This window comes from Mustela erminea, chromosome 10 (assembly GCF_009829155.1).
Source record: "Mustela erminea isolate mMusErm1 chromosome 10, mMusErm1.Pri, whole genome shotgun sequence".
NCBI lineage: Eukaryota > Metazoa > Chordata > Mammalia > Carnivora > Mustelidae > Mustela > Mustela erminea.
This window is the reverse complement of record NC_045623.1, coordinates 60444812-60459142: the sequence shown is the minus strand read 5'-3', so window position 1 is coordinate 60459142 and position 14331 is coordinate 60444812. Positions and strand designations below refer to the sequence as shown.

General features: G+C 37.7%; 1 long non-coding RNA gene across 2 annotated transcripts in view; it reads right to left on the bottom strand.

Annotated features, from left to right (window-relative positions):
- Positions 1-14331, bottom strand: part of LOC116567952 — a 152638-nt gene that overhangs the window by 108023 nt on the left and 30284 nt on the right. For both annotated transcript variants that reach the window (XR_004276447.1, XR_004276448.1), the window contains exon 2: positions 13682-13809. This is a non-coding gene — a long non-coding RNA (uncharacterized LOC116567952). The remainder of the gene's footprint in view (positions 1-13681; positions 13810-14331) is intronic.

Genomic DNA, 14331 nt, shown 5'->3' with positions numbered 1-14331 from the left:
GTTCCTCATGTGCTATCTTTTCTTCTTTACCTTGAATTGCTTCAGCTACAAACACTTATTACATCCAGACCTCTCAGTTCTTTCTTTTCTGCAACATCATCTTCCATCATTTTAACACCTCTCTTTATCTAAAAATGAGTCACAGATCAGGCAATAGAAAACAGAAAGGATGTGCTGGTTAGTGAAGTTTAGATCTTTGATTCAAAGTGGAAAGTATGTCCTGAGACCCCCTTTAATATAGAGGTTGACATGTCCTGTGAGGAGTGCAGATGCTTTGCTGGGCTGATTCTCTGTGCATTTACTATCCACACTAACCGGGGAATGGGACTAGTGATGAGAATTGATAATATAAAACATCCATTTATTTATGTGTATGGTGCACCAGGGACTTTGCTAGGAGCAGCTTTGTTTTGAAAAACTCCATAATACATGAAAATTCATGAAAGGCAGCTTTTATTTGGTGTAATTCTGTCTTTTGGGTGTGACACTACAGAACCACTTCCATAGGCTAGAGAATATTATACATGCAGCGATAATATAATTGAATCATTCAAACCTAGGCCATTTTGTAAGTGAAAGAGGAAATTATTAATAATTATACTGGACAAAGGAAGTTAACCAATGTGTGGTCACTCTAATCTTCACTAAAGTCCCTGTTCATTTTATCCTGCTGTGGTCAAGGAACTGTGGAGAGGTGAGAGTACTAACAAAGCCAGTCACCACCCACGTGCTGAGTACTGAATGCTGGCCATGGACAGCGTCCTGTGGAGCCACTGCAAAGGCAACTGGATAGAAGAAGATGAAAGCATAAGTCAAGCCAAGGACCTGGAGAAAACCTGGGGTATGATTGCTAAGTCTAGAGGCGCCACAGAACTCATTCTGATGCAACATGAGTTGGGGCCACAGAAAATCTAGTCACATAGAAGGACATGGAAGCATGCATCTCATGTCATAGCTTACCCACTGGCCGGGGAGGATAGTGTGGGCACAGGTATGGGTGACTTAAGGAACCACCAGAAATCTCCTTGCTGCCTTGATGCCACTGTTAATGTTTCCCACAGGATTTAGTTCCAGAATGAGGCCATCTGCACTATAAATAGAACAGCCACCTAGAAAAAAAGGCCCTTAACCTTTAGTGGTACACAGAGGGTCCCAGAGGTTAGACATCATTTATCGAGGAATGTAGAAGCCAAATAGCCATAGCAAATGTGAGACCATTTTTTATTTTTCTAGTTTCGCTGAATAAGTCTCTTGAGATTCTGTTGGTGTTAATATATATGGCCCTACTTCGAGGGCAGGTGCCTGGGAGCATTCTAAATTATATAAGTAAATAAATAATACCAATACATCTTCAACACACTGGATTTCTATCTCAGGCTGCCTGCACATATGAAAAAAATAGAATTCTTTCTTAAGAATTATTTTTTCAAAGCATTTAAATATTAACTTCAGACAGTTACTTAGAGGAAAAGAGAATATACGACCCTCAGATACCAGGCTTAGTTCCTATGGAGACATTCTTTCTGTGGTCCAGTGTCTATTACTAGATATTTAAGAAGGAACACCACTAGAGAAAATACAGGCATCTCTACATGACATGTAAGCTATGAAGAATGAGGAAACAGGACCAGAAACATAGCTGATACCACAGAGATAGATACTACCAGAGTGGGAATTAAAGTTTAGTTCTCCTGACTTACACATAATTTAGTACAGCTTTATTGGCAACTGTGGAACCTCAAATAAGGCCCTCTTTAATTATGTGTCTTAATATTTGTTTCATAAAATACTTATCAAGAGAAAAAAAATCAGATTATATTGATAAATTGCCAAGTGTCCTGCCTAGGATTCAGTAGGTTCCCAGTATAACTAGGTTCCTTCCCCATTTCTTTCAAACATTTCCTACCACATTGATTATTAGGGCCAATTCAGTACTAAATTCAGTACTAAAAAGAAATTCAGTATTAAGAAGAAATGACCTATCAAGCTATGAAAAGACATAGCAGAAACTTAATTGTATATCACTAAGTGAAGCAAGCCAATCGGAAAAGGCTACATATTACATGATTCCAACTATATAACATTCCAAAAAAGGCAAAACAATGGAGACAATAAAAAGTTGAGTGAATACCAGGGTTTGGGAGAGTGGGGAGAGATGAAAAGATATAGCACAGAAGATTTTAGGGCAGTGAAAATGTTTTTGATGATACCCTAATGGTGGATACATGTCATTATATATTTGTCCAAACCCTTAGAATGTACAACACTAAGAGTGAACTCTAAGGTTAATTATGAAATTCAGGTGATAATGATGCATCAGTATAGATTCATTCATGTAACAAATGTACCACTCTGGTGGGGGATGTTGATAATTAGAGAAGCTGTACATGTATGTGGGAAGGAGATATACAGGAAATCTCTCTACCTTCATCTCAATTTTTCTGTAAACTTAAAACTTCTTTAAAAATAATGTCTTCAAGAAAGAAAATCACCTGAGGCATTCGTTATAAATGAACATTCAACAAACTTCAGTGAAGCCCAGGAATCTGTATTTTAATGTGTATTCTTTCCTTACTTTTACTCTCACCCTACCACGCCAAGACTCAGAGGCAACTGGACTACCGGCCACATGTGGATAAACTCTGATAGAAATCATTCCAGTGCACTATCCCAATAGTTCCTAAACTTTCCTGTGCTTTAGATTAAATTGTGAAGAAAATTTGGGGGTACCTGGGTGGCTCAGTGAGTTGCGCATCTAACTCTTGATCTCAATTCAGGTGTTGATCTTGGGGTCACTGAGTTCAAGACCCACATTGAAGTCAGGCTCAGCATGGAACCTACTTAAAAAATAAAAAACTAAAATAAAATCAAACATATGAAGAAAATTCAAACTACAAATTCAGGAGCCACTCACTTCGAGAGACACTACTTCAGTGAATTTGGTCTGACATCTTCATTTTAATAAGTTCACTGGTGATTCTGATGCTTAACCAGGTTTGGGAACTGTTGTTCTATCTATGCTGCAAACTGTGGTACCACCCACTCTGATTTCAGTAGCTAATTTGCATTAAGTCATTCAAAGCCATCCCACGCTGGACTTGTTTTCCTACAAGAATGGAAGGATTTTGCCATCTAATATTCCAATTAGAGGCTTTCATTGTTCACAAACATTCATAATGACTTTGCTTTCCAAAGCCAGTTTGGATTTGAGGCTGATCCTTGTTTTTTTGTTTGTTTGTTTTTAAATAAATACCATGCATAGGTGATAGAAAAGTTTTTAAAAGCAAATATGTTAATTTCAACATGAAGGAAAAATGAAAAGAAAGAGGCTTACAGATTGCAGTTTAGTTTTTAGTGATGGTAAAGAATAGTGGAATGGACAGTCTTTAAATAAGTATAATGGCTATTGTATCCATTTCATGCCTAGACCATTAAATGTAGCCTGCCTTCCCAGATACCAAGCTCAAGTAGATCCATGAAGACCAACAAAGACTCTAGTGTCTGCTTCACAGAACTATCTATAATAATCCCTTACATGTTCTCAACCTGCTGGTCTTCATTGGTCTCTGCAGTTCTCCCAATCTTGGACTCATATTCCAGTTTCCAAGTACACAGTGACTTCTTTTACTTAATACACTCAACTACCTGCTCAAATCTACCTTATATGTGCTCAGCTGCCAAGATTTCCAGCTTTGACTAAGAAACTTCCTTCTATAGCAGTAGGCCTACCAACCAGGCCAACTCTAGTCCCTCAGCCTAAGAGAGGGGCATTTAGAAAAATTAATGGCTTTCCAATAAAAGGCATAGATCATAAATGTTTCCACTCTACACATAACCAGCCATGTGTTTGAAAAATACATTGAAACTCATCATCACTGCACATCCTAAATTATATCCCTAAATCCCCATTGTTGAAAACACTCAAGTGTATCTTTCTACATTTGGATATTAAGTTATTCAGGAATGTTCTTATTTTTGTTGACTAAGAATCCCAAAATAATGTCTTTAACTCTGCTTTGCAAAAATGCCTTGAGAAATGGAAGGGTAAATCAGTTTCTTAATAATCACCAAACCTGTGAAATTTCTCTCTCTAACACACACCTGGTCAATCTTTTGGATGCACCATTTCCAAAGACGGCCTGATTTTACTTAGACTGTTGGCCTTTATAGTATATGTTTCATGATTTCCTATGAATATTTACTTACCCTTAATGATTTCCATCTACATTAAGTTACGTTGCCAAAGGATCCTGACACTGACCAGTCATTTGCTGGACTTAAGCTTTTTTATTAGGAATTTTTAGGAATCCCTAAGATAATAATCATGAATACTGAACATTTAAATAAATATTAAAATTTACTATTACTTTGGCCTGGAAATCACGTCTCTGACAACCTTCCACATTTAAGCCCAACCGAGAAAGATCAACCTAGGAAAGAGCAAACAATGTACAAAAACATGGATCTTTTGTCAACTTAAAACTGACTCTCTTGAATCCTTGGTAAATCCATAGTCTTAAAAGCCAGGATTTAAGAGAAGGAAAAAAAATCTGAATTACAACAGTGTTCTTTACACATAACAAAATTCAGCCTGGCCTAGACCACAGAAAATACTATTTGTTCATTTTTAAGATAACACCCTGATTGATTGTTCTTTTTATGACAGGCACTGTTTTGCATGTGTTAACTCCTTTCATTCAACTTTATAATAGTCTCCATTTCTTTTTTTATCAATGTGCTGCAAAATCCTAGAACATAGCCTCATATACAAGCACTTAATAAATATCTGTTAGTGAATGGGTGACTTTATGAGATATATTCTATTATCTTTATTTTACATATAAGGAAATAGAGACACAGGGTAGTTAAGTATCTTTTCGAAGATTTTATACTGAGTAGTGAAAATCAGAATTCAGAATAAGGAAACATTCCCATAAACATCAAATGAGTTACTCAAAGTTATTAAGTACAAAACAACTTGAGGCTCTCTGATTTCAGTCCCGTGCATACTCCTCAGGACTGATAGCTAATACAAGTAAATTACATCAGGTGCTATATATATAATTTATATATGATACATAATTTACACATGTATACATACACATGTACATATAGTGCCTGACACATAATTAGCATCCATGAAATACCGGCACCCTTTCTTTCAGAACTGTCCTAAAAACAAGCAAAATCATAAGTATAAAAAGTGCTTTGAAAGATGTGAAACATACTTATGCAAGGTACTATAAAAATAATAATGATGAGCATTTATCACAATATTGCCTGAGGCCAGCCCCATAGGTCTAGATCTGCTTTATTCACTCTTAATATCAATTGCCAGCTGCCTCCCACCCTGAGTTTTGAATGATAGCCAGGTTCTTCTCACAGCTGTCAAGTGAATCCTACCAGTGACTGCCCAAACTCCATCCTTCCTACCATATCACCCATCGGTTGGAAGGGGAAGAAGTTTCCATTTATTATGAATTTTATGTTTCAGATACTATTTACTCTTTGATTCAATTATCAAATATGTACTGAGCACCTGCCATGTGCTAGACACTGAGATAAATTAAAATTGAATTCTAAAAATAATAGTCAAAGAATCCAAAAGAAACTAAGAAAAAAGGAACAGAGGAAAAGAGGAATAAACTATCAGAGGGAACAAATAGAAAACAACTAACAAAGCTTAACATAATTTATGTATTGAATTATCTTGAGGTCACTGGACATTGTGCTATAATACTATAGCATGCATACAAGTTCATATTTCCCACTAGAAGTTAAATAATAACTTATTTTTGTACATTCCTCTCAGATTGTTTATTACCATTAAAATCTCGGACAGTCAATAAGTTGAAATAGTTACACAACTAAGACATTGAGAGTCATCACTCTAAAGATGCTCAAAAGCTATTTGTTTATCAGCCTCAGTGTAATTTTCAGAGTCCTACACTATTTCTTCAAATTTTTTTCTTCCATTTTGCTTATCTCTGTTACCCATACACCATCCTTTGCCCATGATGTTCCCCCTTCCTGGAATATCCTCAACTCTTCATGCCTTCATGTCCTTAGTCTAGTATCTTCATGTGATTGTCCTCTTATTTCCTTCATTTCATCCTACAAAGAGCAACCAGACTGTACTGTTAAAAAAAAATCATTTATTCAAAAATGTTTACTGAGTTCAGAATAAAATCAGACAAAATCAGAGAGGGAGACAAACCATAAGAAACCTTTTTTTCATATAATGTATTATTTGTTTCAGGGGTACAGGTCTGTGATTCATTAGTCTTACACAGTTAACAGCACTCAGCATAGCACATACCCTCCCCAACGTCCATCAACAAACCACCCCATCCCTCCCACCCACTTCCCCTCCAGCAGCCCTTAGTTTGTTTCCTGAGATTAAGAGTCTCTTATGCAAACCATTAGAAACTCTTAACTCTAGGAAACAAACTGAGTTGCTGGAGGGGAAGAGGGTAGGAAGGATGGGGTAACTGAGTGATGGGCATAAAGGAGGGCACTAGATGTAAAGAACACTGGGTGTTATACGCAACTGATGAATCACTAAACTCTACCTCTGCAACTAATAATACACTATACATTAATCAAATTTAAATTTACAAATTGTTTTTAAAAGATTATGCATTCGTGGTAGATGATGAACAAAACAGATTTTGTCTTTTTTCATAAAAACAGTAATAAGGTGTTTGATCAGGGAAGGAACATTACAAGGTTCGCATTTATAAAAGCACTCTCCATAACGGACAGGATGGAGAAGTTCTATGGTGAATGCAGGGAGAAGAGGAGAGGAGAGTTCATCTGACTTGGGAGAAAGGTAAAGATTGTTCGGGCATGGCTAACAAGACTGACGTTGGAGATGTTTCTCTGAAATGAAAGGATCTGAAAATATTTTAGAAGAAAACTGACAGGACTTGGTGATTCGTTGGTTGTCAAGACTGAAGGAGAGGCAGATTTCACGAGTGATTCCTAGTTTTCTTTTTGCGGACAGCCAGGTGAAGAGGGTACCCTGTGCTGAGCTCAGGGATGCTGGCAGAAGGGAAGATCATGAGTTAATTTCGGGACCTTTAAAGTTTGAGTGATGCTAAATTCTCTAACTAGAGATGTCAAGTGGAGAGTATAGGTTTTAGTCAGATTTGTTAACTGACCAACTTGGAATCAGAGGACAGGAACAATCATTTTTTGAGCACTAACTCTGCCAGGTATTCTGACTGACATTTTATCTGCATCCTCTCATTTAATCTCGCATGAACTGTTCAGCTTTAATATTGTGATTCCAGTTTTACAGATTAGAGAACATGCTCGGGAAGATTAAGTAACAAAACAAGGAAATCACAGAATCAAGATTAAAACTCAGATCTGCCTATTTATAAATCTCAGAAGATTTTTGTTCTTCCCTCCACCACTAATATATACCCCATAGTTAATAGAAAAAAAAAAAAATAAAGCAGCTTCTTCTTCGATATCTTAGGGAAAAATGTCTCCGTCTGTCTTCCCCCATCATCTCTTCTCCCACTCAGGCATGGATACGTCAGAACAAAATTCAGTAATTTCTCTTTCACTTCTACTCAAGATTAAGGGAAGGGACTCTGCTGCTTGTTCTACTGGCATTTTACTGTGGAAAAATAAAAGCAGAAAAATGAGAAATGCTGCAAGATTATGGATGCCCTCATTTCGTGTGCATTCTTCAGAAATGTCAAGGAAGCTGAAATCTAATTTAATCTATTACATGATTGTACGAAATTACTTAACCACATCAAAGCATCAATGGCCTCACACTCTGGGAAGGGACATTGTAAAATGGTTTTCAAATATATAATGCAGTCTCTCAGGTGCTTGAGACAGGGACGCCCATCTCTGAAATTAAAGCTTCCCTTACACTTCTGAGATCAAAACAACAGAGCCATTATTTGAGAGGCTGGATGAAATACCAGAGCCATTTCTTATTAGCTTCAGTCATTAAAGAGAATTTAGTAGCCTAGCTATTTATGCATTTTTTTCCTTCCTTTAAAAAAAAAAAAAAAAGCAATCTTAATGGAATGAAAGGGCGGAAGAGTTTGAAGATCAAGATTACGGGTAAATTTCCCACTAATTACATTGTTTTCTGCTTTCAAAAAAGAAAACCCAACCAATTTTCCAATTCCCCTCTCCATCTCATGCTAAACACTTTAAAAATACAAAAAGAGATGATAAGCACACTGGCTGTCTTTAAGGGTGAGGAAAATTACTACTACACCACTTCCACTGCTATAAGTACTAGCAAAAAACATCCTTGTGTAAATCGATCTTCTAGAATGTTGAATGAATTTTTCCACAGCAACAGATTTGTGAACAAAAATTAGATTCCCAGTAGGACCCTCAAAAACCAAGTCAGGCCATGATGGTGACATACAGTGGTGCTTTATTTCGCACTGAGGCAAGATCCTAGGAATCTCAGAAACGCATTTCAACTCCCTCTTTCCTGGGAATAACTATTTTGAAAGCCACATCATAGCAGGAATTCAGCCTCTATATCAAGAAAATGCGATAGACAATATAGCTTAATATTTAACAGCATAGGCACTAGGAACAGATTACCTAGGCTTAATTCCAAACGCTAAATAGATCTGAACATTGGACAAGGTACTTCCTTTATTCTGGGACTCCGTTTCCACATATATACAGTGGGAATTGAAACAATGCAGGGATAACCCCATTAGTTGTGTTTCACTTCATTATGCTTCACAGATAATGTTTTTTTTTTTTTAATGAATTGAAGGTTTATATGGCCACCCTGCATCGAGCAAATCTTTGGTGCCATTTTTCCAACACCATTTGCTCACTTTGTGTCTCTGTGCCACATATTGGCAATTCCCTCAAAATTTCAAAATTTTTCATTATAACTATATGTGTTATGGTGATCTGTGATCAGTGACTCACTGAAAGCTCAGTCGGTAGTTGGGATTTTTTTCGCAATATTTTTGAATTATGATATGTACTTTCTTCGGACATAAAGCTACTGCACACTTATTAGACTACACTACAGTGTAACCATAAGTTTTATATATACCGGGAAACAAAAAACTTTCATTCGGCTTTCTTTCTTTTTTTTTTTTTTCTTTCTTTCAGGCAGAGAGAGAGGGGAAAGCAGGCTTCCTGCTAAGCAGAGAGCCCGATGCGGGGCTCGATCCAAGGACCCTGGGATCATGACCTGAGCCAAAGGCAGAGGCTTTAACCCACTGAGCCACCCAGGCGCCCCTCATTTGGCTTTCTTTATTGGTGTATTCTCTTTATTGTGGTGGCCTGGAACCAAACACGCAAAACCTCTAAGGTATGCCTACATTCTTAGCGTTGTTGTGATTAAATAAGTCACTCCTTCAAAACACATAAAACAGATCTAAACATGTAGTAAGTGCTCAGTAAATACCAGCTATTATTGGCACTGTGCTGTATATTTTATCGTATTTAATTTTCGCTATAACCCCTCAAGATAAATATATTTATCTTCCACTTAATAGATAAAGAAACTAAATTAGAGCCAGATTTATAATCCAGTTCTGATTCCTTGATTCCAGACTCTGGAATATATGACCATGACACACCATCTGTGAAGATGTAGAGTTCTCAAGGACACATCTCCCTGTCCCTTCACCCTTGCCTCCACCATCTCAGTCCCCTTCCCTGATCCCCTGGCCACTGCATTCATGGTAAGGAGGACAGGTGGGTGAGTTGAAATTTCTCCCTTTCCAGGACCCACAGGAAGGGGAATCTGCCCCAGCTCCCTGCCTGGCATGGGCCACGCACTCATGGAGTTTTGACCTTTGTAAATGAGATATTCTGAGGTCAGGGAATGCCTTTGTTTTTAATTTCCATCATAGCCTTCTGGCAAATCCATGAGTATGAGCTCTGAAAATACCACAGGCCTGTGGAAGTGCTGACCTCAGCCTTGGAAATCCTTGTGGATGTAATTACTCAGAGAAAGTGAAGGTGACTGACCATTTACAGTCAGAATCCTAACAAACTAAAGTATTACAGAAACTGTGAAGCCAAAACACAGGGAGGGCTGGGACCCACAAAGCAAGCTGGACATGGAAACATTTTCCAGAAACCAATTAGGAAAGAACTAAGAAGGTGTTCTCACGGGCTTGACAGGGGCTTGGTTCAGTTTTCCTTCTTATTCAGCAATGGAAGCTGAAGAAAATAAAGTAAAGACAGAGATGAGGAACAAAACCCTTCAAGGCCTGGGAAATGGGTCTGGTGGCAGTGGTTTTCTCAGGAGAAGGGACTGTGTTCACCTTTGCCTGATTTCTGTGGGTCTTCCACAGTGGCCCAAGCACTTCTTGATTATCTTGAAAATGTATTTTTGATTACTAGGAGGTTCCTTTAAGGAATTATAGAATCCCAAAACCAGAAAAGGGATTGGCCTTTACATAGCACTTCACATGGGTCAGGTATTGTGCATTCACCATATACCCTTCCAGCAACCCTGTAATTACTGTCCTCACATTACAGATGAGACAGGGTAAGTAGCACCCAGGGTCACAGAGCCTGGATGTGGCATCCCGACTTCCTAACAAGGACCGCTCTTGTCAAGGATCATTCACAGGTCACTGACTCCTTCACGGTCATCTTGTCCAGCCTTCATCACCCTGTGGAGTTCCCCGGACATCATCCCCAGTGGAGGCCTTTTCAGTCTCTACTTGAATATTGGCTACAAAAGGAATCTCACTACTTCCTTTTTTTCTTTTTTTTTTTTTACTGTAGTTAAGTACATGCAACATAAAATTTGCCATCTTAACCATCTTAAAACATACAGTTCTGTGGCATTTTGTACATTCACAAGATTGGACAACAATTACAACAATCTAGTTGCAGAAAATTTTTATCTCCTGACAAGGAAACCCCATATCCGATAAGCAGTCACTCATTCCCTCTTTCCCACAGCCACTAATCAGCTTTCTGTCTTTATGATCTGCCTGTTCTGGACAATTCATATAAATGAAATCACACCATATGGGGTCTTTGTGTCTGACTTCTTTTACTCCGTATGTTTTCAGGATTCATCCATGTACTAGCCTATATCAATACTTCATTCCTTTTTATAGCTGAATGGTATTTCAAAATACAGATTTTCCACATCTTATTTATCTGTCAGTTGATGGCCTTTTCTGTTATTTCTATTTTGAGGCTATTATGAATAGTGGTATTGTAAATATTCTTATAGACATTTTTCAAACACTTATTTTCAATTACCTAAGATATATACATAGGAGTAGAATTACTGGTTCATATGGTAATTCTATTTAACTTATTAAGGAGCCCTCAAACTTTTTTCCACAATAGATGCACCATTTTACATTCCCACCAGCAATATATGAAGGTTCCAACTTCTTCACATCTTTAACACCTGCTACTTTCTGGTTTTTTTAATTTATTTTCAGCATAACAGTATTCATTATTTTTTCACCACACCCAGTGCTCCATGCAATCCGTGCCCTCTATAATACCCACCACCTTTTACCCCAACCTCCCACCCCCCCGCCACTTCAAACCCCTCAGATTCTTTCTGTTGTTTTTAATTAAAACTATCCTAATGGGTATGAAGTGGTAATTTATTATGCTTTTGATTACATATCTCTAATAACTAATGACACTGAGCATTTTCTATGTGCCTGTTATGACCATTTGTTTATCTTCCTGGATAATTGTCTATTTGAGTCTTTCATCCACTTTTTAACTGAACTTTTTGTCATTTTGTGGTTGAGTTGTAAGAATCCTATACATATTATGGATACTACACACTTATCAGGTATATGATTTGCCAGTATTCTTTCTCATGCTGTCTTTTCACTCTTTTGACAGTGTCCTTTGATGAAATAAAGTTTTTGCTTTTGATGAAGTCCAACTTCTTTATTTTTTCTTATGTTGCTTATAATTGCAGAGTCATGTCTAAGAAGTTATTGCCAAAGCCAAAATCATGAAGATTAGTTATATGTTTCCTTTTCATTTTTTTATAGTTTTAACTCTTGTATTTAGGTTTTGAGCTATTTTGAGCTGATTTTATATGTAACATGAGGTAGGGGTCCAACTTCATTCTTTTGTATACAGGTATACAGTGTTTGCACCATCAGCTGAAGAGATTATCTTTTCCCCCATTAAATGGTCAGGCATCATTGTCAAAAATCAATTGACCATATGTATACAGATTTATATCTAGACTCTTCTGCATTCTATTCTATTCTATTCTATTCTATTCTATTCTATTCTATTCTTCATGTGTTTATCCTTAGGCCACTACCACGCTGTTCTCATTACTATAACTCACAACTTTTTAAGTCAGCCTATTCAGCCTTCAGATACGCCCCTTCCTTCATCAGAAAATTACTTCTTTTCTTGTGCTGAAATACATCCATGTTGCTGCTAACCTCTGGTTGCAGTTCTACCCTCTAGAATGTTATCATTACAGCAACATTATCACTAATCTTATTAAGCTCTCATTATTTTCCAGGTTATTTTAGATGTCTTATACCTATTATTTAATCACCTTGTGTCCTCAAACACTATATCTATAATTATTATACCCAGTTTAGAGATGAGGAAATTATGGCCTTAAGTAGTTAAGTGACTAACCTATTCACAGTTACATAGTAAGTGGCAGGTGTAGGATGCAAACACAGACAGTTCAACACTCCAACCCATTCTCTTAACCTGCAGAGCACTTGAACAACAATTTCCTCGAGTGTCTATGGATCAAGCACTGTGATAAAGACTAGAAGTACAAAGGTAAATAGGGTGCTGTTCCCACCTCCATGGAGTTCAGATTAGTAAAGAAGACACAGGTCAATATATAGAGTGTAATAACGTAAGAACACCAAAGATTGATGTTCTCCCTCAAATGTAGAAGACTTTACTAAGTTCAAAAAATCCTAGACCCTTGCCTCTTACCACTTTATATCTTCCCCTCAATCCAATCTAATCCATGTCCATGGTATCCCTGCTAATATAAATACCCCAATCCTTCAATAGAGATTCTGATTGTCCGGACCACTGATGCTCTCTTGTGCTTCACATGAACCCACATTGACCTAGAACATTGAGATGAATTATTCTCTAATATAGAAACTTGACCTCACACAAATGCACTCATAATACCACTCTCAAAAATATTTTCTCACCCATTTCCCACAGTGCCTGAAATCTTCCATTACAAATTTTTTCCATTGATAAAGATATTTACTCTCCCCAAGATCCAATACCTATGTCTCTAAGGAACTAAGCAAGTAGAAAACTAAATTGATTGATGACCTATCATATGTTGGGCATTTTATATAGATCATCATAATTTATCCCCAGAACAACACAGTGGGTAAGCATTATTAGCCCCATTTTACATATGAGAAAACTGAGGCTGAGAACTTAGAGAATAAAGTGGCATAATTAATACTTAAGCCCAGGACTGCCTGATCTAGAGGGAGGAATCCCTTTGACTGCTTCCCTGAAAAGGTTAACATTCAGCTTATGTTTAACCACTTCCTGGGACTAACAGCTCATAATCCACATTTGACCCAACCCATCACCCAACTTCTCTAATTGTTAGAAAGTGTGTGCTTCCAATAAGGGCAGCATTTCAGAAATGAAATGGGCTGCTTCAGGAGGCAGCGTTCTCCCCATCTCAGGACTTTCTTACCTGCGAAAATGTCCTCAGTTTGCTTTGGATGGAGATTCTCGGTCCCTACTTTGCCATCCCATCCCACGTGCCACATGCCGAAGATGACATTCCACCACCAGAGCCAATCGGTATCCTTAAATTATCCCCTAAAAGCAAGAAGGACAAACTGATTTAAAAAAAAAAAATGTTTATCCTACCACTTTTCCCAAAGGCAAGGGCATTGCAGGCAGTGGAGAGTAAGAGGGAAATTAAACTATAAAGAAATATTTGACAGTGTTTCCTTAATCGTGGTCTATATCTGCTGATCCAGCCAGAAGCAAGAGGGCAGAGGTGATCTTTGCTATGCCACAGTGAATAATGCAATCATATTTTTGATACCAAACTACATTTAACTGCCATATAAATCCTGTCTCCCTCCATACCACACCTCATTATCTCCCAGGAAATGTACAGCTTCTGGAAAGTCAGATGTGGTCAGCCCTGTGCCCCCAAAGCTACAATGGAGACACCAAATGGAGAGTCAGGTATTTGCCACACCAGCAGGCCAGCTTCTGAGCACACACAAGGAGCCCTGCCCATGCACCTTGGGCATTTACTTGCTGCAGCTGTTCCACAGAACCTACCTCTTTTCTGGGATTCAGTTTTTCATCTTTGAAATGAGAACAGCG